At 41.6% G+C, this 25,852-nt stretch overlaps 1 protein-coding gene across 2 annotated transcripts in view; it reads right to left on the bottom strand.

The window, feature by feature from the left end:
* slc8a4b (solute carrier family 8 member 4b) overlaps positions 1–25,232 on the bottom strand; it is a 92,734-nt gene extending 67,502 nt beyond the window's left edge. For both annotated transcript variants that reach the window (XM_027278154.1, XM_010743273.3), the window contains exon 1: positions 24,978–25,232. The gene's annotated coding sequence lies outside the window, so the exon portion shown is untranslated. The remainder of the gene's footprint in view (positions 1–24,977) is intronic.
* Between the last annotated feature and the right edge of the window lie 620 nt (positions 25,233–25,852).

Here is a 25,852-nt window from a genome sequence, read left to right as displayed (position 1 = left end):
GGCATGCTTTTCCTCCAACAAGGTTGGCTACAATTCATCGTGTTAACTACCTGGAAGAAAAAAAGCTCACCTCTTGTAGAACAAAAGAGTGTTCTCTGTCCTGTTTCCTAATCCCAAACAATTTTACACTAAAAACATCCATTTTCTTCCTCTTATCCGGGGTGGGATCGCGTGGGACTTTGTTATCCAGATGTCCCAAACAAAGCATTCCAGCTCCTCCCCAGGCGTTCCCAGGCTAGATGGGCTATATAGTCCCTCCAGCACGTTCAGGGTCTGCCCCGGGGTCTGCTCCCAGTTGGATGTGCACAGAGCACCTCCAAAGGAAGACACCCAGGGGGCATCATAATCAGATGCCCAAACCACCTCAGCTGGCTCCTTTCAACACGGAGGCTCGACTTCGGATGTCCGAGGCTGAGCCCAGCCACACGGCAGAGGAAGCTCATTTCAGCTGCTTGTATCCACAATCTCATTCTTTTGGTCACTAATGCTCATGACCATAGGTGAGGATCAGAATGTAGATGCACTGGAAAACTGAGGTACGACGTCAGCAGTACTGCAGATGCCGCATCATACTGCCGTTACACTAAAAACAACACAAAACTTAGTAGTAAAGTGTCTTTATGCACACTAAATTTACCTTATATATGAATGTGTCAAGCTTTCATCGTATAATCGAATGCATCAAGGACATGGGGAAGCTACCCACAGGCTTAAACTGAAATTTCAAATGGTCGTGAGACAGCTCAAAGGAGATCTCTAAAAACAAACAGGTACTAAATCTGTGAAAAACATTGTTGCTTGCTCGGTCCCATCAGAAAGCTGCCATCACACTCGCTGTTTATATGAGGATTACAGCACGCATGGACCAACTGCTGTACCCCATTGCCAGCCAACACACATCACGTCTGTAAAGATGATCGTAATGATTTGCAAATAATTCATTTTCTAGGTTTTAAAATCAACTGGAGAGTGGACTGTTATAGCCGCCACCAAAAACCTCACCAATCTCAGTGACTGGTTGGAGTACTGTACTGTTGTAATATCACAGTATAATTAATGTAAAACATGCAGGTGGCATTTACAGTCTCTTTTCCTCTCTAACCTTGTATCATTTCCTATTTGTACAAAATGATACAGATATCGTACGTCATGAATTTGGACTCAAGTGAAGCAGGAAAATGTAAAAGCCTTTAAATCTGGATAACGGTTCACTCGGTTTAGCACTACATCGGTCAGCATAAGGCAACAAAATGGACATCTACCTAAAAATGTCACTGATTATTACTTTAACCTTCATCTAGAAAAGGTTGATTTAGCACAGTTGCCTTTTTTCCCGTCAAGCTTCACACTCACAGTTCTGCATTGTCGGCCTCAGTTAGGTCTTTAGTGTCCTGTTCAAGGGCAGCTGCTGATGGAGGACAAAGTGTTTGTGTCTCTCTCTCTCTCCCTGTTCAGACACTTCAGCCACCCCCGGGATTCAAACTGTGCAGTCGTAGCCTCAACTTATTAAGGCCCAGTCGTCTCTGCTAGAATGACTTCAGCCGTGTTACCATGCTGCGGCTAAATGTATTTAGTGTAATACACAAGCTACTTCAGATTCTCCATTAAATTCCAATATTCCACTCAACAGTGGTGTGAAGGTAATGGCACTTGTACATTTCCATGCATGACTGTGCATGCTGCAGATGAAATTTAGAAAGACGAATTTACTGTACTGTGAGATATGAAACAGTAATGGTATGTGCATGTAATTCTATGCAAGAGAGCGACTAGAGGTTACTTAAACTTCCAGTGCTTCATTCAGCCGTGAATGTCTATTAGAGGAGCACTTACCTGGATAAATAGACACAGAGACAGTGTACGTGTACTCTATAGAGGTAGTTCAACCTGTGTAGACGGTCCTCGTTGTTGAAGGTGATGTAGATCACATTAGCACGCAAGAAGTGTCACATTAGATAAGACAGAATGTCATTAACTTTCACCGAGCAGAGCAGAGCAAGGGCAAGAACTGAAAACGTGAGGAATACATGTAACAAAAGTAGGGTTGCTGGAAACTTTCCATGGTAATTAACAGGAATTTATGGGAATTAACGAGAATAAACCAGGAATTTACACAATTGAAGGTTGGCCCTTAACAGGGAACCTAAATATAGTTAGGGAAAATATATTTGAGCATAATCTTGTCTAAAACAACCAGATTTCACAAGTACACTTGAATATCTGCTATTCCTCCATCACATGAACAGATGATTTCTACAACCCTGGACCACACTTTAGAGCCCAGAGCACAACGCTATTAAAGCCTGTGGACTACATAAAGTGAAGTAAGCTTTGATGATATTATGGGGTAAATATATTTGATGTATTGTATTCATGTTTAATTTGCAAATAGCACATGATAATGTATTCATACAGGAGATAGCTAGCTGATCATTTAGATGCTAAATAAGCTGTAGCTCGCATCATTTCATTGGCAATCTATGAGGTTTATCTTATCATGATGCTAGATTACCCCTAAATTACTAAATTACCTCAAATTTCCAGTTAATTCCCATAAGGTCTCATTAATTCCCATAAATTTCCATATTTGTAATATTTCCAAAATTTCAAAGCTCGACTTCCCCTGGAAAGTTTCTGGAAATTTTGGATCAATTTCCCTCACTACCCTAGATGACCCCAAGATGGCACCAAAATTAATTGTGTGTGACTTTCATGGCAAACTATCCAATTGTCGAGATATTTTACTAAAAAAAGAATAAAATGAGCAGACAACCAACAAACTGACGCTGCCATCCATCCAGAGTCACAGCACTAGACTTGCAAAGAAAAAATCAAATATTTCTCCCTATGAGATGTAATCATGAACTATTCTTTGCCCCCTTGCTCTCTTTTATGCTCATCTTTCATTCCCTTCTTGCCGGAGGAATTCACATCTTCCTCTGTCTTTCCTCTCCACTGCTGATCATCATAGATAACTCTTCTCTCTCGTTTTCTCTCTTAGTCAGCATCGCAGTTGTCTCACTGATGCTGAGGTCTTTCTCCACCTCATTACATTGCACTTCTCTTCACTTGTTTTGTCTGCCATTTCGATATGTCTGTATTCTATTGGCTGCTATTTTTCTCACATTCCTCCCTTCGTTTCTCCACCCAAACTTTACTTGCTCTGGTTAGAATCAGTGTTATTCTTCATTAAAAAGCTGGCCCAGTCTCCATTCTTTATCTCCAACATAATGGCTACCATCTATTCGTTTCACCTTACAGAGTCATTATAATGTTCTAATTAGGTTTAATCTTGTCCTGCACTCCATTTTCATTGTAATCATCCATCCATTCTACACCTCCCGCAGCTGCCTTGTACTCCATGTTGCATCAGCCTCTCATTGCTGTTCATCTCCGCAGCTCTTTTCACCTCTTTTGCAACTCCACTTCTTCACTCTATCTGTCATCTGTGTTTTCTTCTTTACACTCCACACATTTCCTGTCACATCGGTATGTAGTCAGTCATCCCAGTGTCCCAAACCCAACCCACTTCCACCCGCAAGGAACTTCCTATTTTCTGTCTCTGCCTTTATAGACAACGTCGCCTTGCTACTCCTCCATCTTTCAATTTTTCATTGTCATTTTCAACTGCTCACTCGACTTCCTTTCTATTTCTTCCTCCCTCACACATCCCATCTTCTTGCCATTTTCCCTCTTTGTGGCTCTATTGATTTGTACACCAACCAGTGCAATAAAACAACACCATCTGCACACATCAGCATCTTTGGAACATATGGCTACGTGTTAAATTGAATATATCACATATACATAGCTCGGCTGTCCGATGAAAACGACATATTTCCACTTTAGATGATGCATAGTCTCTTCTGTCAGCAGCACTCATCTCAGTGCCCAAGGAAAAGATGTTTGTTACGTCATGTATGTAGGACAGATAGCAGGAGGATAGCTTTCGATAAATAACATTATGGACCACGGATAGGCGACGAGCTCTGTGATCTCACTGATACACGCACATCAGTGTCAGATTAGTCTGGATTATGATGATTTTAATCTAAAATAGTAATATAGCTTCAATAAGGCCAATGTGCTAAGCAGAAACATTGATAGTGATAACTTACCAACTAAGGGGGGGGTGTAAAAAGGAGAGTTGAGGCTAAGAAAAAAAGAAACCAATTAATAAAATCAAGAAAGGAAGCACTTCCACACTGCCTGCAGCTAATGAAAAAGATATTTTTAATCATTCTGCCCCAATCATGTTTGAAAGACTTCATTTGAATCCAGCTCACCTCTGGCGCCCTCGGGGAATGCATTTCAATTACCACGTCATGTGTTCATTATTGATCCTGCACTGACCCAATGCAAGGATTCAGATAAAGATCAGAGCCGTGATTCATACACACAAGGCGAGAGCCTGCCCGTAATAACATCACCACACGCACTCACTGGCAGTTACAGAGCAGTTAAAGGGTAGTTTCATTAAATCTGGCAGTGTCTGAATGACATTTGACCCGCAGACCATGAGACAAGCTGGACACACTTCTCTGCTCCTCTTACTGTACTTAGATTACATTTTTACACGTCTCTTTGTATCTTTGTCCCTGTGACTCATTTCCTGAATCCAATACAAGACGTTGGTATAAATTATGCACGAACAATATCAAAATTGCACAGATTCTACTCACTCATTAAACATTTATGTCGTTTCTTCCAATCTCTCTCTCTATCAGTCTTTTTTTTTCTGGCTCTCTCTCAGCATCAATGCACACACACACACACACACACACGAAAATGAACAGGGTTTGTGGATCTATAGTGGAGCAGCAGTGTGTGACGGGCCGAGGGAATTCCAAAGGTCAGTGCTTAGTTTCAAATACAGACTCACACACACACACACACACACACACACACACACACACACACACACACACACACACACACACAGCTTTCACACATAATAAACTGTTTGCCAACACAGAGTCGCATAGCGTATGCAGCACAGGAACAAAACACACACACGAGCACTACCTCGAGATGTGAAACACAACCCCACATGTACTAGACAAACACATGCGTGTGTTCAAACACACCTCTGAGTGTGTTGCGGGCTTGTCTAAATGACACCGTATTGAGTCGACGGTGACTGAGTGACTCACTGCTGCAGGTGATTGCCTATTTGGCTGTCAGCATTGCCAACAGACGCACGGACACAGAGAGTCAATAACCAGAGTGCATTCACACACACACACACACACACACTCAAACAGACTGATTGGCTGCACCAAATGGTTTCAAACATGCATAAGTCGGCTTAAGGGATGACTCATATTCGTCTTCAGACACCATTCACAACTGGGAGTTTGACTTTGCCACGACCTGGCTGTCCGACCTGCTCTGCGTGCTCTCTGGAAGAGGATATCTCGCCCTTGACACTTGCTACATCTGGTAATGGTCAAGTGGGTGAAAAAAAAACACATCCATGAATGCTCTTATGGTGTTTCTTAAGGTCCTCGTTGAAGTATTTTGATAGTAGATGTTGCAGCTCAACACAGTTTTCTCTCGACATACTATGTTTAATTATAAAACGGTAATTAAGGGAATAGTTCCAAGGGAATGGTCGGGAAATGGGCTTGTTCCATGTCTTGCCAAGACTTGGATGAGAGGATCAATACCACTATCTGAGTAGTTAGCTAGAGCCAGAAATCAATTCGCTTAGCCTGATAATATGACTCGAAGTGCAGGGAAGCCACTGCAGCTAACAGGCCAACTTGGTGGAAGCTCCAGGAAGCAAACAAAAAAATTGTTGTAGCATTTATCACCCTGCAAAACTTAACCTGACCTAACCTGGTTAAAGGAGATACAACATGTTAATTTATGAGCTTTAGACATGTTGGAACATTTTATTTGAGGACTTTGAACTTGACTTGTGCTTCATACTTAAGAGAGCGGTTTATATCGTTTCATCAAACTCTTCATTTTCAGCTGTTGTTAGTCGATATTCACATCTTAATATGCACCGTGTATAGAGAATTCTATAAATAGTCAAAATGTTGCCGTCACCTCCAATGAAAGCTGATACCGTTCAGCACCTCCTCTTCTCATTTAGCCTCTTGTGCCTGCAGAAACACTCAATATCAGCAGCCAAGCGGTTCAGTGGATGACAGCAAGTCGGACTGCGAGTCATCTAGTTGTTGATGTCTGTTTTAACAAGACCAGGAGGCTTCGCTGCCTGAAAACAGCTCGCTGAATTTCTAATCACACAGCCTTGTGTGTTTTCCACTGAATGACTTCCGTTTCTTCGGTTAAAATGCATTTTCAAATGTTCTAATTGTATTTTCTAGAGATATTTCTATTTATTTGTTTCTTATTGTTCCTCTGAAGGATTTATAAGACATGGGATGTCCTTACGAGTAGGGTTGAATGCATGCGTTGCTCTGTCAGAGGTCATTTAAGGAGACCGAGTGTTACTGATCTTGCCTTGGGCACTAGATAGGCCAGCTCTGTCAGGCAGCGGCACAGCCACAGACAAAAGCTTCACATCACAGCCTTCACTTAGACCAAACACAGGATGTCTGCACTGTCTGTCAGAGGAGAAGATGAAGAAGATACATCACTAAACAATAAAAACGGGGCCAGGAATTGCAAAGTGTAGCACCAAAAGGTGATTCTTAAGCGTGAATCTTGATCATTACACAAAATGATTAGTCCAAGTGTCAGCACGGCAGGTTATATTTCATTTCCAAAGGTCACGTCCATAAGCTTATTTAAGCCAGTGAGTCAGTGCAGCTGAAAAACATGATTGATATTCCGCCATAACACCAACACTCTGGAGTTGTTATGGATTTTGTCCAAGTCTCAAATCTCCATTCCTGCTGAGAGCAATATCCTCCCAACCCAGCACCTTCAGGAGTACTTTGATTTAATGTCTTACAGTCTGGTGCAGCAGGAAAGTATCTCAACTAATTCTAAACCTGGGGACATGAGCTCAAGACTCACTGATAGAAAGCATCCAAGAATTAACAATGAATCCCTGCAGATTGACTGCAGATGAGAGAAGAGTGGACAGAGAATAAATTGAGGTTTGCGAAAGAAAGCCACGGGAAAAAAAATCACAAAATGAACAAGTTACACTGACACAACTTGCTTCCAACTTGGGTCCTATAATTTGAAGTGCAGAAAATACATCACAACATATATATCGAATCAGCTGATGATAACAAGACAAAAAGAAGAAAGACTATTGCCATCAGGGAAAATAAGTTCAACTGGCCAACAACACTTGGCAACTGCAACTACCTAAAATCACTCTCTTGATTATTGGGGCATCTCGACTTACTGGAGTACTGGTTTCTTGGCAAAAATTACAACCAAAACTCAGGATATGCAAATAAGGTGACAGCCAAGAATGGATTTGTTGGATATCATTCCTGTCTCTCTCTCCCTGTTTCCTGTCATCTCTCTATTGTTGACTATCAATAAAATGCATAAAATTCTTCAGGAAGACCCAGAAACATTTGTACTTGTCACGAGTAAGCGGTGCTCCAATTCTAACAAAAAAAAGGACACAATTTAGCACAGTTTACAGCTCAGAAATGATTCTCATGGAAGAAAATGCAAGATTGTGTTCAAAGTTGACATAATCATTGGTGAAACAACAATAGTTGAAACACTGTGTGGTTTTAGGGTTGTAAATGGCAGATTTTAACTGAAGTTTAATGCTTAAAATAGACACATATGGTTCTTCTTTTTTAAGCTTAAAAGTCAAACTTTATTGAGTTTCATATTTCTATGATTGGACAACAATCTACAGTTTTGAAGCCAAACTTTATGGTTTAGCTTGAACAAACTGTGCTTGGTGCAGCTTTAAAGTTAGATTAATCCTTGTATGCACAGCCAACCCTGCCAGGCTCACCTTTTATCTCTGAATACAAAAGAATTGAGTAATTCTTTAAATAATTAGGTAGTGTTGTGCACACCTCACCTCCATTTCTGATTTGTGCTTTGGCTGGTATGAAATTGTGTTTATAAAAGCCCCTCAGGGTGACAACCTCACACATGTACACAAACAGCTGCAGGAACACAGGGCATAAATGAATCATGGTGCATACGCTCCAATAACATTCGAGTTCCCATCTGCTCTCGCTTAAAGACATCTTGAACTGCGCTCACCTGCATTACCGTACACACACACACACACGCTTGAGATCTGCATTCATACACCCTACATTACCAATCCTTGTTACTTAATAATGTGGATGCCCCTGCAGCACACACACACACACACACACACACACACACACACACACACACACACAGATGAAGCACTACTCTGGTAACAATGCAACTCTGCCCTTAGGGGATTACACACCTGCCACAGCTTCCAGCAGACAGTCACTCATTCACACACACACACCCACACACATACATACATGCAATCACTCCAGCAGCACATCCTGCAGCAACAAAATCAAAGCAACAATGAGTGTGCATCAGCAGTATGTCACATCCAATAATATCCAATACAGTACTGAATATAAATGGCTGTATAGTAGAGGAGAATGGAAACATAATCTCGAAGCATGTGTGTGTGTGTGAGAGAGAGAGACAAACAAAAAGAGAGAAGGGGAGAGTAGAAAATAGGGCCAATACTGTTGCCATGGTGATTAATGAGATACAAATATCTTTAACATTATCATTATGGGTATGTGAGGAGTGGGTGATGGTGATTGTGTGTGTGACAGAGAAACAAATGAGAAATCCTCAGCAAAACGAGTTAAGTCCAAACCCCCCTGGCTGCTGTTCTATCTTTGGATCAATGATGTTTTCTTGCATCTAACCAGGCGGCTGTTTGACAGGGTGTCTGCAAGCGGTCAATAAAAACACACAGGATGTATACAGAAAATCTCAGAGTGAATTTGAGTGAAATCAACTTTCTGCTGGTCTGTTTTTTCTCATCTAAAATATGAATAAAAACCGCTGCTTCTGACCAATAGCTCCAGGCAACATGACCGCTGAGACCGGAGAGGAGTTTACCAGGGGACAGGGCATGTAGCAGCACGGTTAGAGGGGTATGTGTGGGCTTGTGATGGGCTTTTTGAAGGGTGTTTAAGTCGAAAAACATCGCTTACTAAACTGTGACTAAAGAAAATGAATAAGTAATGTTCTCCACTAACTCCAGATTTAAAGTTATGATGCCTTTGAGCAAGGAATCAAACGCTCGAGAGAACTGCAGTTTGACTTGTCAGCTCTTGTGCGAGACTTTGAGAAACAGAGTCAGCATCAACTCCCTTTACTTTTAAGATGTGAAAGAAACTTACATTTCCAAAAATGTATCTGCAAGCTACCAAAATGTTACACCTGAAGAGATTATGGCAAGATTATTAATACCTCACAGGAATGAGCTGTCAGTAACGGATCCCCAAAAGCTTTAAAACTTTAAAGCTGCACTAGTCAATTTTGGGTCCATTCACTACATCTAATGTAAAAGTAGTGCCCTAAGTGGCAGTATGTGTCATAGTCACTCACGCACAAAGAGTTATCACCCAAGTCTGCAGTTATATTCAGCTCCACAAAGCACTTTAGAGTCTTTCAGCTCGTATTTTTGGTTTAACTTAAAGCTTTTGTTCCCATTGACCTCATCAGCGCAGTGTCCGCCACAGCAGACAGACGTTTTCAGCAAAACGATATGTCAACACTCTGATGAACCAACTGTGCCATACTCAGAACTAAGTGGCAGACAAGGTTAGCATTCATTGGGTGAAAATAGTAGTATATGAGCTAAATAGTTCTCTAGACTTGGTGGAGACCAAATCAGAACTAAGCAAAGAGCCCCATGAAGCGCTTTAGTGTCTTTGAGCTAATTCTTTTGGTTTTCTAGGTGGTAACTCGTCAACATTGTTTCCAGCTGCAGCAGACAGATGCTTTAAAAAAAATATTGAAGTATTATACGGTACCTGGTCAGCACCAAATAGCAGACAAACAACGTCAGTGTTTAGGTGGTCAACATAGTACAGCAATAATCCACTAAGAGAAATTGATGACCAAAACAGAGCTAAAAAAAAGGCTAAATATTGTCTTCATACTAACCTAGTTGCCAAAAACAGGACTCTATTACGAATTACTATTAATGTAGCTCTGTGGCTGCTGGACATGTAAATACAGTAATGTTACTGTTATTCTTCCAGTGGTAAATCTCACAGTACCATATGTGGGTAAGAATATAAAGTAAAGGCAAAAAAAAAAAAAAAAGACAGATTAAGCCTCACAATTTCTCACATACCTTAAACGGACATGCATGTCAGAGTTTGCTTCGGAAGCTCTCGCTTCCCCAAATTACTCAAATAAAAGCTGGTCAATCGATCAGCACATCCAGAGGTCGATGTGAGCTAAGTGAGGCAGGCATGAAAGAGCTTTTGAAGTGTTCGACCCTTGCCCGACATCCTCCTTAACCAGCAGATCTGAGAATAACAAGCATTCATTACACAGACAATAAACACACTCAACCGCACGTTTTATGTTCTCTCGCGCACAGAAAAACACACACTGGTTCAATCTAATGATCCTGCTTTCACGTTCATGCATTTTTTATGTATGTGCATGTTAGTAGCGTGCACCCTTGCGTGCGTAATTGTGTGTGTGTGAGTGGGTGTACATGTGAAATTTCAGAGATGACACACCGCACAGCATTCATCCCCGTCTTTGAAGCCAGTAATTCGCAACAGGCTCATTGTGAGCTTGTGGAGATGCATGCATGATATTCCTGCATATGTGTGTGTGGCTGCACATGTGTGTATTAGTACTTAATATCTACTTTGATCCATCTAAAAGCATGCTTGAAGCCGCGATTGAGATCCAAGCAAGCAACAGATTGTCATGCTGGTAATGGCATAGAAGAGGAGCACAGCAACGAAGTGGAAGAGGTTAGGGGGAAGGAAAGGAAAGGAAAGGAAAGGAAAGGAAAGGAAAGGAAAGGAAAGGAAAGGAAAGGAAAGGAAAGGAAAGGAAAAGCTGATATGCATGTGTGAAAATGGAAAAACTAGAGAAAAGAGAAGAACGCAGCAGACGATAAGAGAAAAGAGTAATTGCATGCAGACAGTGCAGAGGAGGAAATGAGAAGTGTCAGTGGGCCCTTTGGGCTGTAAAGGCCAGAGAGGTTTGGTGGAGTATCAGCAGACAGATGAATGGTGAAGCATGTATGAATGTTTCATTCCACCTCTAGATTAGGCCTACATTAGAGAATGAACTTAATGAACACTGCCCGCAGGCTGGAGGTTAATAACTACACTGCCTTAATAAAGACATGATCACGGATCAGAGAGAAAAAATAACTGAACGGACCTCATCCGGTGGAAAAAAAGCCTCTCTGAGTGTGTGTGTGTGTACAGTCAATGAGAGCAGTATCAACAGTAAGTGGCCTCACATACACTCAGTTATAGCTCAGTCCGTGGGGACTTGGTTCAAGGCCAGCAGGGACCACAGTATGGAGTGTGGACTGGTAGCTGGACAGGTTCCAGTTTGCTCCTGGGTGCTGCTGAGTTGTCCTTGAGCAAGCCACTGAACCCCTAACTCCTGCTAACCACGGGTATACATCTGAATGTCCATAAGCCCTGTGTGTGTGTGTGTGTGTGTGTGTGTGTGTGTGTGTATTGATTGACCTTTATTTACTGGAGGCAAGTGCTAATAGTAAGTGAAAGGACGTAGATAAAGGATATGACAGAATGATAGTTAAAGATAAGACAACAAATAGTCTCAAGCATAAATATAGCAATGGAAATATAGATGTAGTAAGTATAAGTATATTTTTACTCTTACTACTGAGTATCAGGATCCAACATGAACACAATGTTTTCTTCCAATGTTGCATTAGTTTTAGTTGCTTCACTCGACAGATTTCTGCTTTTTCCTGTGTTATTTCAGCAGTTTCAGCAAGTGGCAGGAGCTCTGTTGGGTAAAGGCAATGTCACATACTTTAATGCAACAGTATGCATTAAAAATAATTAGATTTTTTTACAAGCAAATATTGGATTGAAACCACATTTTCAGGGACTTTAATCTGAGTGATTAAAAAAAAAAAGTGAACTTTACTCGTGTGAGATACATCATTTGAATACTTCAAGAGGCTGGTGAGATTTGTTTGTAGCTTTTTGAATAAAACAATTTTGGAACGAGGGTAACACAATATGACTCAACAACACCAAACAGTTACTTGTGTAAGACTTGTTTCTCTGAGTGGTATGAGTCACTATGGGCACATGACACATTCCAAACTAACCTAGATTTCAATTAATCATTTCTAATAGATAGAGTTTCAATAAAAACTGAACATGATTACCTTCCTGACAAAAGCCGTTTGATTAAACTACCAACTGACTCTAGAGTCATAATTCCACATATTATTATTGTGATGATTTTAACTCTAAGTGCGTGTTTCCAAGCTTCGGGCAGACAGTCACATCAATGGCAGCTCAAAGGCAAAATGAAGTGTAATGTTTTAATGAAATGAAAATCTTTATTATAATCTGGCTGAGCATCGTTTATTTCCATTTGCCCTTTCTCATGAATTTCGCCGTGCCATGACGGCATGCTACTCGATTCTGATTGAAATTTCCTGTAACGTGTTTGATCACTCTTCTAAATGAATGCTTTATTTATTTAACCGTGCCGTGCGATGTCGTGTGTGCTCTTCATGCATCGCTACAGTGATATATTTGATGTCACAGGGCGTGCAGGTGTTTAGCGATTCATAATGAGTAACAAACAAAACAGAGAGTGTTTTATAGCCTCCATGCCGATGTGGACTGCGTGCTGTGAGAGTGTAAGCCTTCCCTCTAACTGGCCGTGGCAGTATGACAAGTCTCAAACTGTGGCTTTAGATAATCCCCATAATGTAAAGTATATGCAATCTCATAATGCATATTACACGTATGGCATTACGCAACACACAATCATCAGTATAACCTTCCCCCAGCTTTCTATGGATAGGAAGTCATGGATATGGTTTGATCACACTCACGAACACAGACATACACACTCTGAGTGCAAGTCATATTGCAGATGTTCATATCCAGGATCTGCCAGCCTCCGTTTGTTTGTTTTTTCCCCATGTGTGTATGATGTTAAGAGGTACTGGCAGCGCGGTGCTCAGACTTCCGTCCCTTGCTAATGTCACACACAGAGAGGATAGCAGAGAGCCTGGGGGAGCTAGTTAGCTTATGTGTGCACACACACACACACACACACACACACACACACACAAACACAAACACAAACACAAACACAAACACACTTATCATGCATAAATAAATGAATATGAACATTGAAAGTGAACATTTAAACTTTCATACTCACAACAATGTACCATACTTCCATGCAGGCTGTCCTATAGTGTTCCCTCACTCGTGTGGATTTCTTTTTGCTACACTGACTTGGCCACACACACACACACACACACACACACACACACACACACACACACACACACACACACACACACACTGTTCATTTAAGTGTTCTTTTCATGCTGCGGGGCCCTGATGACACACACACACAAACTCTCGTGGAGTTCACAACTAAAAGTCGTCACAGCGTTGAACACACACACACACAGCATCACATACACTTCTAGAAGCATTTTATGTCTCTTTAACAAACACAAACACAAACACAAACACACACTGAACGCCAACCACCCAGAGGGAACGGCAGTCGTTGAGTGTTCACCCCGGATGCCTTCACACCTCCACCCAAAGCTTCTCTCCATTTTCATGTCACGGCCATTTTGCAGCAGCTGAGGCGTTTACCCCAGGTAGACTTGAGGGAGATTTGAGGGGACTGGCTATCACTTTATGAATAGAACTTCATAAACAAAGGATTTAGTCAAGTTGACTTGTTTATGAATCGGTGTGTGAGCAGCGGTAAGAGCAAAGAAAGAGAAGTCTGCTGCAGGAGGATGGCATATGGACAGAACCTGACCGATAAAGATTTCTGACAGCGATACTGATTTTAGAGTGCCAAAATTCACCAATTATAAATATGGTGTTGCCGATATAGTGAAGTTTTTAGCTGTTTATGTGTATGTAATTTTACATAATACATTATCAGCCAATTTTATAGTTGGCTTTAATTGCTGAGAGGTGCTTCTTCTTCTCACTCCGTGCTGCTTGCCACAGTATAATATACATCAATATATTACCATAAGCATTTTCTGCATAATACACTGGGGCACATATCAGATAACATATGAAACCTATACCAATACGTCTGCGATAGACGTATCAGCTGACCAATATAGTGTCAAATCCTATTGCTATATCACTGAGGATGTTAGATTCAGTTCAGTTCTCCATCCTCATCTGCCATCATTTGTTTATTTTATCCCACTATGATGAAATCCTCTATTGTTATCCCTCCATCTCGCTCTCTGTTCTTTCCCCAAAATCTTATTTTCATCATCCTCCTTCCAGCTCCACCGCCTCGTCACTGCTTTCATCCGGCTAAGAAATAAGTGCACTTTGCAAGTCCTTTGGCTCCGCGCTCGGCCATATTCATAAAGAGTTGGCACTCGCCTGCCCTCTTTCCCCTCCATTTCTTTAATTTCAAAAGTAAATACCCCTGTGGTGATGAGAAATTACTGCTTCTTCGAATGAATGCCAAAAAGAGGTGTGTCACACTGTGTGTGTGTGTGTGGGGGGGCCTGAAAGCGATGCCAAGAACCAGTACAGTTTGATAACAGAGCAGATGGATAACACGAGTGCCTTTGATTTGTTTGTGTTCAGGAAATGGGAGCAACAGAGCTGCGGTAAGACTAATGAAGTTAAATGGAAGCGAGTCTTTCATTAGCTCAATGCTTTTCCGTATGATAAACCCCCCAACGCCACCTTTTTCTTTATTTCACACGGAGAGGCAGTGAAAATGCTCTATGTCCGAAATGTATTTTCAAAAAGAGGCGATGGGGAGAGACCATCAGGGAGAAAGATATAAAGAAAAGATATAAAACGGCTTTATTTTCACACTCATTCGCACTGAGGTTTGAGGAGCTCAGAGAGGACATGAAACTTCCACAAACACAAAGATAAAAGCATGAAAACCTGAACAGTGAAAGCACGTGTGTAAAGGGAAGTTGCACTGAAGTGTGTGCAGCTAGAAAAGCTGGAGATGTGCAGTGAGTGTGTGTGAGAGAGTCTGTAATAGCATGACAACAGAGTGGATTATGGGTATTTAGGAGAGCCTGTCGTCCACTCCTGCCACGTATTATTTTTTTTTTTATTGCTTTCCAGCATATCACTTTATCGCTTATGATCATCATCCCTCCTTTAATCCAATCAGAAAATCACCAGACACGACAATCCATCCTCCACACACACACACACACACACACACACACACACACACACACACACACACAAATAACACAACATAGAAAACCACCCGGTCCGATGAAGCTGACACTTGCAAGATTTCACAATCACACATGCATGCACTCGTGAACACATCGTCAAACACACATCGCATGCCGAAACGCTCTGCAGTCATGCATGCAACGTGGCTGGAAAGCTTGTAAGTGTGTGTGTGTGTGTGTGTGTGTGTGTGTGTGTGCAGGGACTCTTATCAGATTATATAAGATAAGTTTGGGTTTATGCTGCTGTGACAGATTACACACAAATGAATAGGAAAAAGAGGCCTGGCGAGAGGAGGATAGAAACATCCAGGACAGAATAAAACAAATACATAAATTAGGAAATGTAAGGCAAGATGAAATGTTACAGAGCACGATGGGGGAAGATGTTCAGCGATTGAAAGAATACTGAGCTGGGCAGGAGAGACAGTAATACGGACATATGGGAGCGATGGTGGAGAAGAGAAGAGAGGTGAAGCAGAGGGGATAAAGGTAGTAAACAACCCAGGAGTGGACTGACTGACAGAGAATGGAGGAGGGCGCGAGGTGACGAGGCCGTAGAGAGTTATGGAGCTAGCAGGGAAGCAGAGGTGAGAGAGAGAGGAGAGGATTTGGGGATGAGAGAACAGAATGAGAGAGAGACAGACAGACAGACAGACAGACAGACAGACAGACAGACAGACAGAGGTGAATCTGCTGAACAAAAATATGAGTGAAGAGGTGAAAAGATCATATGCAAAAAATGACAACAATGGGTCAACTGACTATATATCATATGGAGGAAGTGTTTCATATGATGAACACACAGAGAATTACCAACAACACTGCGGATGGTTTTAGCATCTTTCAGCTTGTTTTGGTTGTTTTTGCTGACGTCACTGTTTTGAAGCTGAGAATATACGACGCCGGCCAGATGTGCATCATGCGGACGCTCGAGAAATTACAGTTTTTAGCATTGGCTTCATTTCTAAGCACCATTTTCAGTAAAAGAAAACCTCCAGTGTGCACTACCAGGACAGCAGACAGAAAGTTAGTGACTCGCTGGTGAGCACAGCGGAGCATTTAGCAAGAGACGGATATTTCTGTAAGCAGATTTAAAAGAAAGTGCTATTGGAATCATATTTATCTAGTGTCCAAAAGCAGAACTCCAAACAAATGCTAATATTATTTAAATCTGTGTCTGCTTACGCGCCACCCATATCACACATACATGGTGTTGCGTTTACAGCTTGTTCCAAAATAACTGGATTAATGTGCTGAAATGTTCTGATTCTTCTAGTTTTGCATATGTAAGATTACTTAGGCAACAGTCACTCATAAAAGTGTGTTTATATTGTATTTTGAGGTGGAAACAAAATCAACAAAGTCCCCAACATACAGAATCAATTGACCTCCTTGATCCTCCTTTTCTCATTCTGTCCTCCAATTTTAATACATGCGAGTGCTTATATTGTGTGTGTGATCGTCTGAGCTAAGGTTATTCCTTGTTGTAGTGTTCGTAACATGGTAGCATTTCAGCTTGTTCTGGCGGCACAGGAGCATTGTTGAAGGATGTTTAGTCGTAATGTCAGACACTGATGCTCCACCTGTATAATGCTGCTCTGCACTCTAATCAGTGGATGGAGGCCTGCGTGTCGGATTAAGCCATCGCGCTTGTTTTTATTTAGAGATTCTGTGCTCCTCCTGATCCACACTTATTCTCATTTTGCCACACTGTTGCACCGAAGGATGCCATTTTAGCACGGAAGATAATTGGAGCAAAGTGCTCCAAGAACTCCAAGTGCATCTGAAAAGTTGATCCAACAGTATGACAGTAATAACAGCATTACAAGGTTGGACTGAATCTGTGTCTCAGTAGGCGACAGACACTCATGGGACTAAATGATGAACAGGGCTTTATGCAGTACATCCCTGTTATCCAGTGGATTTAACGCAAACTTTTATTTTGAAGGGTACAACTTATATTTATCACATTTCCCATACTTTAAGTGTTGCTAATCTATATTTTTATGGGTGAATGTGTTCAAATGTAGAATTTGTGCGCTTGATTAAAGGAGGGGATTGTTCCACGTCTCAAAAAGATTATGTTTTTCATCATTTTTCATGCAGTATATATGAGATTTTAACGCCAGTATACACAGAAAGAGTCAGACAGACAGACTAGAGTCGAGAGGGAGGACAGAGAGAGTTAGACAGACATGGAGACAGGAGGGATGGAGAAAATTAAAGAGTAGAAGCTGTACAAACAGGGTGGGGAGGGAAAGAGAAATGAAAAATAACAGGGCAGAGAAGGGAGGGACGGAGGTAGCGGGAGTCCGGAAATAAATCTGTGCTTCAGAAACAAGGGCTTCATCTATTCGACAACCAGTAGCCACTCCAAAGAGGCTCACACTCGCCTCAATTTAGCTTAATGCTTCAGAATCCTTGTAAAAAAAAAAAACGCACAATGCTTTCTGCAACTGCTCACTTCACATGGCGCCTATTCAAGCCCGTCCACTCAGGAAGGCAATAAAGGTCAATTCATCATCCGTGCCCATTTTCACAGCTGATTGGATACCTTCATTTCACATCATGCAGCCCATTCATGAATTCAAAAGAGCAGATTGTGCTGAATGTGGCCACAGAGAGCAGCTGAGAAAACGACAGATGCAACAAGGTTGCTTTTTTTTATTTATTTTTTTTCCCACCGTTCTGTGTCTTCCACTATCTTTCAGAAATCTTAACCACCTCAGTCACTTTTCTCCACTTAGCGCAGTCTCATGCTGCCAAGCATCAAGCAATACCCTGAAAAGTAATTTAAGGCAACAACAACATCGGCAACAACAACAACAACAACATCTCCGGGACAGTCTGCCCTATGAATCATCAAATACAGATCTCACACACACACACACCTACAAACGCAGAGACAGACAGTTACTATGTCTCTCACACACACTGTCACACGGAGTGTGTGTGTGTCGTGTCATAGGCTGAGGTTACTCGCAAAACAAATGTCTTCCCTCCACCTTGGTGTTTTCTATTCTTAGCAGCGGCGAGGCGAACCTCTCTGCATACCAATGCCCAGCTCATCTTTAAACATCACCTGGTGGGATGACAGTAACGACGGCGCCATCAGGAGTGTTTGTGTCCGTCTGTAAATTTGAGTCTGTCAGTTTTAGGTTGCTAGAGTTTGACTTTTATGCGCACAGTTTTGGATTTCGAGGACAGATTTGTCTTCGTGTGTGAGTTGTTGATTGTAACTACACATGAACTGACTCAAGGACACAGAGATGACCGAGCGCAGCAGCAGTCATGTGGGATTGCAGCTAATCATTAAAGATGGATAAATTACAGGGTCGAGGGGTTTTAAATGGTCCTCCATGCAGAAAAATCCTCAGCCAGTCATGGCTGACTAGAGATGAACATGTTATTTTTCTACTAAAGCATTATTTAAAATACATTTATCAGTTTGAAAAATATGATTGAGATGAGGTGTAACTTTTTGAATTCTTATAAATGAAAACTTGAATTCACAAACTATAAAACACACCTATGCTGCTACATCCTCATTCTGCATTAATGACAGTGTGCAGCTCGCTTTGCAGGGCATTATGGGATAGCTAGTGACCAAGATTGAGAGCAGAATTTGTCTGGAAGTTCTGCAATGATTTACCCCAAAACACTTTTTTGATATTATTTTAGATTGGTACGTCCCAATTGCAACCAAAAACACACAAAGTCACATTAATTGTTGGAGATGGGGGTATGTTGCTTATGTTACATAATGTTTTTTTTTTTACCAAGCTCATTATTTCATAGCTTGACAGTCTCGGAACAACAAACTGAGGCGCAGTCCCATGATGCGTTCTTCACTGTTACATATTTTTCAATCTGTGAATTTCTGGAATGAAATGATGCTCAAGTGTTGCGGTTTTCTTTTTGGTATACTTACTTGTCCTCCCTCTACATCATGTCCTTAGTGCTGCTGCACTACATCCTAATCTATTGAGGTGACTGTACATAGAGGACCTGCTCTCTCTGGTTAGACTGTGATGGATTGTTCCTTGTTTGATTGATGAGCATTTGTAGAAACTGATGCATCTGTAAACAATGTGATTTACATTTGCCACTTACCTGTGGGGATAAGTAAGGTACACGATGACATAACAAAAACAAACGGAATACAGGAAATAATGCCAGTGTAGGAAAGCTATTCTCCTTTAACACTCCTCCCTCAGCGTGCACATTAAGCTCCTCTCTGTCTACATAAATATGTACATAAAATCTGGAGGTTTATGATCTTCACAACACAGGAAGGTGCTAGTAACAAAACAGTTTTTATGGATGTGCTTTATAGAGAAAATAACTTCACCCTGGCTTACAGTATGTGTTTACACATGCGTGTGATAAATTCTCAAACAATACATTTACCACAAGTGATTAAACACAAATACTGTAATTACTTACGGGGGGAGTAATACAGCAGGATCCCACTGACCTTTCTGCTTTGGTCAATATGAGGGTGGAAAATGGTGCATGGCGCGTTCAGTGCTACGGGATATTAACGACTCAGTTCATCATTTGCCACTTTACTTCTGAAGGACTAAGTGAGGTACACAAGTGTGAGGTCCAAATCAGTCTGCCGTGCAAGTGAGATCACTGTTGGTACATCAGAAACTGCTGCCCAGCTTGGAAATCACACCATTTGGCAATAAACGTGTCAAATGAATCCCTGAAGTGATGCTTTGGGAGTGATTGGAAACGGAGTGGAATGAATGATGTGAGAGGCATGGCCAACCTGTTTGGCCCCATGAGGCAAATCAGGGTGATATTAGGTCGGCACTACTCATCTTTATTGGTTTTTTAAACTCAGAGGGTGTTACATCCACAATATATCTGAAACCTATATTGTTCCAGCCCTCTGTGTGTAAGTGATTATTGATTTTTCTAGCAGAGTATTTAGCTTCCTTTGATACTTGGTTGAGGTGCATTACTTTGATCTTGATTTTTTTTCTAGGCCTTATAATAAACAGTCAGGCATTAAGTCAAACTATATCTTCTAACTTTATGGTTGAATTTAATAAATGTCTGCACTGGATGTACAGTTTGATAGACTGGTTTGACAGTATAAGCACCGCCTATTGGGCTTCATTTGCAGTGGACTCTGGTCCAGCAAGTGTTGAGGTGCCAATATGTGATGTGGTGTTTGGGCAAAGTAGGCAGCGTACTGGGCACTGACTTCCATGAATGTCAAACACCGCTTAAAATGAAACAGGGGAGGCCAACGACTTTGTGTCACAGCCAGAGCAGAGATGAACACTACGATCTATCACTGTCCTCGCATTCTATTGTTATAGTGACTTAATTAATCAACCTGTAGGCAGGACGCCACGCTTTTTAAAGCCCTAAGGGGAAACTCACAGGTTGCAGTAAGATTAAAATGCCTCCCGAAATTATCCTGATTAAAGCGGCAATCAAAACAGATGAAGGAGATGGAGTGGACTTCTTAAAATTTGGATTTATGCCAATTTCCGAGCATCAAGTTTAATGATCCATTTCGGGGAAAAGCATGGGGACACAATAAATTGAAGAAAATGTATAAATGAACTGATATTTAATTTCATTCATCATTTATAGATCATTGAAAACCTGCCTCTTCTAAGTAAGCTATCTCAACAACTGCTCATCAGAGTCACTTAGCCCCTGTTAGCTAAAACAACAACAACGTTGAAGTATATTTGACAACCAGTCACTGACTGACTCACCAAAAGGTGGCCACGCCCCAAAACATACCCAATTTATCATCTATTTTACTCTAAACTAGATCAAAATTTACAAACTAAACATCATGCTGTATGGAAGAAGACTTTAAACTAGCAATCGAGACCATAAACTCATTTACTGAGATGATAAATGAAGTGAGAAGTAGGCTTATTTTCCCATAAGACTCTATACAATCTGACTTCTTTTTAAAGCCAACGGAGCTGCCCCCTGCTGGCCATTAGAAAACATGTGTTGGCTTTACTTCACAGACCCAGAAGCTCTGTCCATTAATTATATACCGTCAATAGTTATAGCCTACACTGAGCTTACACCCAGTGACGTGTGGTGAGGTTCATGGCTGGTGAGGTACTCACTCCATCAGAATCAGATTTGCAAATATATGAACCCAACAGAGGGTTATAGTTCAAACCATTTGAGAAATATAACCATGTAATTGATTTGTTTATTAAATATTTAATTTTTTCCATGATCACCTAGCTAAAAAATGCTAAAATTACATTTTGAGTTTGAACTTTAAAGTCTGTGTAAAGGCAATTCTGCTCGATGACACGCTGAGGCCACCCTGAGCATACCCCTGCACCCCTAGCAGAGAGATGGAGATTAATTCATCTCTCTCAGAGTGTTTCAAAGTTAGTCATGTCATTTTCTGAACTCCTCTGACATGTTGAGTGACATGAGTGGGCGTGGCTTCATCACATTCAGCGGACACGCCCCCACAATCCTGGAGCTGAGAATGAATTTTTACCTGATTTTGACGCCTAATTTCATAAACTTTATGATAATTTTAATCATCCAAAACTGGCTGGGTGGTTCATAACACTTTCTTTTTTGCTCTGACAAACTCAAAACAAAAAAATTAATTCATGTAATATACTAATTATTCATATGATTATTGATTATTATAACACTTTGGGGCTTTTTACTGGCAATGGACAATATCAGGGAGAAAATTTTTAATTATGACTTTCACTATTTGTAAAGGTCACCGCCTTGGAGAACAGTTTTAGCCCTGAAGGCCATAGGTGGACCATAAAAATAATTGGTTAGTGTTTTAAAGATTTGAATGTTAAGTTTCACCTCAAGGCAAAATCTCCCATTTGTAATGCAAGGACACCCCCTCTACAGTGAGCTGTGCAGGCTAATTACAATCAACCATTCGATTAAAAAGCAAAAAAAAGTTGAAACTGTCAGAAGCCTGTGCTATTGGCTACATGAGTCATTCTTCTTCTTTTTCTACTTCCCAGTCATTATCAACAGCTTGCTGCTGCCACACCATTCAGAACACAAGGCATCTATCTACAGGCTAACAACCCCCTCCCTACTGACAATACTAACAGCATGCAACGCACACACACACTCACACAATGTACACACACAAACACACAGGAGCGAAGAAGATTATGACCACGGGGACCTTCCTGTCCATCCCAGCTATTGGCCAAGACATGCTATGCTCACAGTAGCGGGATCCCGGAGGTCAGTAATCTGTAACGACACAAGCAATGAGAGACCGGTGCCAGCTATACACATAACCAGATTAACACGGACAAGAATAGAGGCCAAGATGTGGGTTACCACCTCCTCCAGCGGGGAAGTGAGTGTGTTGTTTAAGTCATTAATGGATTAGTTGAGGATACAGTCACAGGAAAGAAAACCGCAGACAAAGAGAGAGAGTCTTGGGTATTTATGGCACCAGCACAATCACACAGAGAGACTTAGGTACGAAGGGAGCATGTATTACGTGCATAAACAAAGCACAAACATTGCTAGATGTGGACTATAAATGTGACAGCCCGACCAAATCAATGTCAATATTGACATTTCTAGAATTAGGGCCTCTCCGCTCACAAAATAATGAATAAATTCATGCAGTTTTCCATCCAAACACCTGGTTTCTCTGGACCTGCAGTCATTTACAGTCACAGCTTATCCAGGATGAATAACGGGACAGATGGAACAAATTCAACACGGATGGGGAGCCCAAAACATACTGCTGTGCGTCCGAGTTAGCTGAGGGTAAAAATATACACAAAATGAGTGGGTTGCGTGTGGTTTTGTTTTAAATAACTAGAAGTCTGCTTCTTTTGGAAATTTACTCATCAACAAAGTTTCGTCTTGTCTCAAAAACTTGTTTCTGTGTCACGGCCTATAAACAAGACGGCCTTTTTGACAATTGAACTTTTTTGTGTTATATTTTTGAGCATTTTCTGGTTGCTGAAAAACAGCCTCGCGTGTCTGAATTGCTCAGCATGTTGCTTCATGTATCACCACCCTGCAGACGTGGCCCACATTGGCTCGGGTACATGGGTCCACATGGAGCAGCAGTCCACAGCAGCCAGCTATAGGACATCAAAGCTGCTTACTTAACACAAAGACTTACTATTGCTGATGGAAGCTGAAACATTTGAGATATGCAAATCAATCTACAGCTCGTGTGTTTGAATTATTGAGCGTGACATGTCTTTAAGTTCATTATTTATCATTGTTGAAAGAATCCTGCTCATCATCGTCACGCTGCCTTTAGTTCAGCTGTTATAAAACTAACTCTACCATCATCATCATCATCACCATCATCATCTTTAAAACTACCACTATACCTTCATAACTGTTAACATGACACCATCGTCATCATCTTCATCACGTTGCCCTAGCTCAGCTATCCTCATCAAAACTTTTAATCTCGAAACTTTGATCTGCACTGGCATAATAATAATAATAAATAAATGTCAGCATCTTCATCACCCTGACAGTGGTTATAAAACCACCCCCACCATCACCATCATCATCAGAACTACCACCATATGTCCTCGTTGTGATTTTTAATGCCACAATTTTATCTTAATCTTTTAGTTGGCTATCATCATCATCATCATCATCATCATCATCATCATCATCATCACTCGTACCACAACCACCATAAAAATAATAACAATAATAATCATCACCAGCACCATCTTCATCATCATATAATCATCATCAGCAGCAGCAGCATCACCATCATCATACTGATAAGACTAAAACAATTTGAAATGCACACGATATATAGATATAATATATATTTAATATAATAAAAAACAATAAAAATCAACCCATGTCCAATCATCAAAATTCCCTTCACCATCACCATCATCATCATCGCCATCACTAACACAAAATTCTGTATGAAATAATTCATCAGATATTGTGCACTTGCAGTTTAGTCACTGGTTATTTCCCTCCTCCACCTCACGGACTTCACCGTCTGCACATACACCGTCCGTTCCTCCCGTGCACCCTGACCAGGTGCGCAGTCCCTCTAATCCTGGGTACGTTCTCTAACCCAATCTCATCCTCTCTCACCGGCAGCCTGCACGGTCCAGAGCCCCGCTCGGTTATACAGGGTTATACCCGCGCAGCTTTTGGGGGAAATTGCCACTCACCGTTATTCCACCGAGTCTCTCACTCCAGCGGAGAGCAGGGCAGACTGTGCGTTGGATAAATGCTTAATTGGAGCGGGACTGAAGGCGTCTCCCGGACAGGGCAGTGCTCTGCTCTGTGTGTGTCGCACACACCTGAGAGAGACCCTCCCCGGTCATGCTTTGCTGTCCGGTGTCCAGGAGATTCCTCCAGGGTGTCTCCCTGTGCCCGGTATTTACGCACGCACGTACAGATGTGTGCAAATTACACCGCCCGCTGCAATTAACGCAAGTGTCAAAGTGATCGCACCCATCTACTTCTGACACACACGGACTGCCTGCTGCTGTCACACACACACGGCTCTCACGCACTGATAATAATAAAAGGAAAACGTGAATCAGAGTAATAACAGAGGAATACACACGTTGTCTGTGTCTTCTCAGCGGTCCGGTACTCTGGAAGAAGAAGCCCGGGTCAGGATCCGTTCATTCATTCACTCACTCATCCTGTTCTCATCTATGTGTTCATCCTTCCCTCCGTTCCGTCCTTCATTCAGCAGCTGAATAAACCGATCCTCTCTGCTCTGAAGCGGCGGCGGCGACGGCGACAGAGCACGCGCACTTCACCCGTTGGCTGGCTCGCGCGCTCATGCGCCCTCCCTGGTCTCTCTCTCTCTCTCTCTCACCCGCGCGCGCGCGCACACACACACACACACACACACACACAGAGGCAGATAAAGAAAAAAAAGAGATAGAGACTGAGGCAGGATGAGCTGATGTGAGCTGAAGTGGGGGGATAAGGTCTACAGGAGACAGCGGCTAATACTGTGTGTGTTTGTACCTGTGTGTGTGTGTGTGTGTGTGTGTGTGTGTGTGTGTGTGTGCGTGTGCAGCATCACCCCTGCTCTGATCACAGATCACATAGAGGCGGAAGGCGGCAGAGGTGAAAGAAGAAGAAGTGCGATAACAAAAGAGGATGGACGAGGGAAGAGCAAAGTTCACCAAGCTGCAACCAACGATTATTTTAAACTGTAAATTATTTTCTCAAATAATCTATGAAAGATGTGAAAGATGTCTTTGGGTTGTAGTATCTTTGTCTGATGAGTCCAAACCCTCAAAATAGAAAATCTACAATCATATAAAGGAAACATAAGCAGAAAATTCACACATTTGGGAATCTAGATGTTTTTTCAGAGTTAGAGGGATACATATGCGGAGTAATACATCATATGCAGCCTATATATATATATATATACATACATAAAAGTGAGGGTGAGAAGCTTCTACCCTCACTGCCATC

This window comes from Larimichthys crocea, chromosome III (assembly GCF_000972845.2).
Source record: "Larimichthys crocea isolate SSNF chromosome III, L_crocea_2.0, whole genome shotgun sequence".
Taxonomy (NCBI): Eukaryota; Metazoa; Chordata; class Actinopteri; family Sciaenidae; genus Larimichthys; species Larimichthys crocea.
The sequence above is the reverse complement of the archived record's forward strand: the minus strand, read 5'-3'. Positions and strand labels throughout refer to the sequence as shown.